Source organism: Lutjanus erythropterus, chromosome 15 (genome assembly GCF_056507025.1).
Source record: "Lutjanus erythropterus isolate fLutEry1 chromosome 15, fLutEry1.hap2, whole genome shotgun sequence".
NCBI lineage: Eukaryota > Metazoa > Chordata > Actinopteri > Lutjaniformes > Lutjanidae > Lutjanus > Lutjanus erythropterus.
Window position 1 is genome coordinate 16,526,076 of NC_139331.1, and position 3,516 is coordinate 16,529,591.

Consider the following 3,516-nt stretch of genomic DNA (forward strand, 5'->3'; position numbering starts at 1 on the left):
GTTAAAGTCTTTACTGATGATTCTTTGTACCACTGCTGGTGTGTGTGTTTGTGTGGTTTGAGCATTTTGTGCTCACATGAATTTACAGCAAACCTGGGATAATGTTTTTTTTTGTTTGTTTTTTTTTTCTGTGGACATTTGATCGTTGAAAGTAACAAATTACAACTACTCAGATTACTGTACTGTACTCTTAATTAAAGATGAAATATGTCAAGACCTAGCCTTCAAAAACATTCACAGCGTCCAAAAAGCAAGTTGGAGCCACAGAAGGTATAAAGATAAGATATAAGAAGAAATAAGACAGTTGAAGCGAGTTGTTTCCCCCCTTGTCCACTCTTCAGGGACACTAAACCTACACGAGTGCAAACTTTGACAGTAACAAACAACAACGAGCTGTACACTGTAAGTTGATGGGCTGTTTTGTCTGTCAACGTAAAGATTTAGTGAACATTCAGCTTTAACTTTAGCTCCATGTAAAGTGAATAGATGTGAAACTGGCAGTGTTGCCAAAACAAAAAGAAACTTTGAACACCAGATTTAAAATTTCAGCGGAGAACATGCAGACTGTAGCGTTGTCAGAGAAACCAATATTTATATTTAATGTTTCCTTCATCTCTGCAGACCTATCCTTGTCATTTTATGATTTGTAACAGTAAACATATGACAGATTTCTCCTTTAAGTATGCATTACACTATGTAAAATACTTCATTACTTTGAAAACACCATTCTTTACTGTGTTGGCCTACAAGTTTAATTAATATCCAAACCTTACATCTGCATTTTTGTAGCCAATAAGTCTATATGATTGTGAATTTGACAATGTCCCATGTTTGTATTTTGTAAAACACCCGTAAGTCTTCAAGCTAATCCACTCTGAATATGTTTTTGTTTAAACGCGGCTCTTTTGTCTGTGTTGCCCTGCAGTCGTAATAGTTTGTGGTGTGAATACCTCACTGTCTCTGTCAGTTCAGCTCATCTCTCACACACCCTTTCCTCAGACAGGTCATGAATGATGGTCTAAATGACCTTAATTTCTGAGTACACTGCACTAAACTGCTGTGTCACAATATAACAAGACAGTAGCCTGACACCAGCAGGGGGAGTTCAACATTTACAGTTGCTTTCAGTCGCTCTGTTCCTCACAGACGTAGCTCTTATTACTGGAGCTAGAGAGAGACTATAGACCCTGCTGGCCCTGTTAGATTTGTTTCCTGTCTTTCTGCCACAGGGATATCTCTAAAACATCTCAGCAGATATCCACTGGTGGAAAGACCAGCTTTGAGCCAAGAACACTTACGATTTTGGCGTTGAGTCGGATCTGGGATTTTTGCCATTTGACAATTGGCAATGAAGCTAATGGTGAGAGAAAGACTCGATTCCAAATCCTGGGGATATATTTGTTGGGTCACTGAATCAAATTATAATTGAAGGGGTGCCTTTGGGTATTACAACAAACTGGAGAATTGAGGCATTGATGATGCTTTGATGCTCTTGTTCTGCCAAGTATCGTCAATATTAAAAACTGATCAGTTTGGAAAAAAACTGCTATAATGTCAGATTTTGTGGATAAAATGAAGAAACTGAATTTGTGCTCAAGAAGCAACAATCAAGGTTCGTGTTGTGAAAACACTTTAAAAATGCTGGTCATTTAATGAGTAAAATAAGACCAGAATACCTGGAGGCAGTGTTTTACTGGCCTCTCTGGTTGATAGTGTCAAGTCTGTCACCTCCAACCCGTCAGTGGGGGTGTAGTCAAAAACAGTACATGGTGCTTGTGCCGACATGAATCACTGTTCTGTGTAGCACAAACAAAATACCAAATGTTAGTGCGCCCATCACCACCGTTAACAAAACTAATGGTGTGTTCACACAGACGGCGAAGCAAATTTTCACCGTGTGCTACTCGTGTTAGTTTGACCATGAGGACCCCGTGGGGATCATTTTTGTTTATTCACATTACCGGCACAAATATAGCCACAGGCTCATTTGTGTTTATTAACCCCAAACAGCCAGAATACATTAGCTGTAAGCCAGAGAGAAACTGCTTTTGTCAATGTATTTGTGTTCAGTTCAGCCTCTGACTGAACTCCGCACTCACCAGAGACTTTGGTTCTGTTTTTTTCTCTTCTTTTTCCCAACATTCACGAAGTACATTTCCCCTCCAGTTAGCGGTCAGCATGAACAAAAAGAGACCAATAACAGTATATTATACATCTTACAATAGACAGGTCGGCACCTCTGCAGATTGCTGCTGCAGACAGACTGAGATGCAAGAGTGAAGATAGATCCACTTTTTAATCCTAATAGTTTAAAAAATAAACTGCTGAGCTGCTGAATATGAGCTGAATATATAAGATTAAATTTATCACAGCATCTCCATCATTATCTGATAAATTTATCATTAGGTGATGACGTGACAAGGGGCACCAGATGGAGTATAGCCACTGTTATGCACATAACCGCATACAGCTGTGATGTCATGGGATACTGACACACCCTGGCGCAGGCGCAAGATGACAGGTTAAACCACTGGAGGTCACTCAGCGTTTACAAGATTTGTGGCTGGTGTTAAAAGACCATTGTTTAGGACTTAGTGCCACCTAGTGGTGAGCTTGAAGAAGCCAAATGAACACTGTTTGCCTCACCCTCCCCATCCAAGAGTGGAGAAGAAACTGCAGTGGCTGTAAAAAAAATACGCAAAAGGCCCATCTAAAAACTATTTGGTTTGTCTGTTCTGGGCTACTGTAGAAACATGACTCCCTCTGTGGAAGAGGACCTGTATCCTGGTTCATTCTAAGGGAACAAAAACACAACAGTTCTTATTTTCAGGTGATTATACACTACTGAAAACATTTATGAATATTATATTCCTTTTCTGCCACATTCTGCCAATAAATACTTCTAAATCTTACAAACTGGACCTTTAAGTGGCCCAAATCAATATTTTCATAATAATTTATCAAATGACAGTGTGACAATGTGAAAGTTATGCTCATAGTGATGAACTTGCATAGAATTATCACCTTAATCTGCAGCTCCCCTCGGCATTATGGAGCTTTACAGTGACTTTCAGCAATGGTTTTTAGAGTTTAAAATCCCAGTGTTCACTACCTGTACAGCACCGAACAGCAACAGACAGGCACGGTTAGCGTCTAGCTGGTGCGTAGCCGGAAATCCCAGGGGTGACGGGGGGACACGACCCCCTTCATCCTGGGAAAAATATGATTTGACCCACTGGCTTCACACCTGAACTGGTGAACATGTTGGAGCGTTTACCTGCTTGAGAGCCTTATTTTTTATACAGTATATAGATTTATAGATTTTTTATTCCCCCAGCGCAGTATTTGAATCCTGATGAAGTCCAAGCATTTGCTTAGAAGAAAAACAAAAAGGTTAAGACCAATAATCAGTCATCCTACTTATCCACTCTCAATTACATTACATCTTCACCGGGTCAGCTTCAAGTGAATTACAGGGACATTAAGCGAGCTGTTACTTAAGTACATTAGAGACTT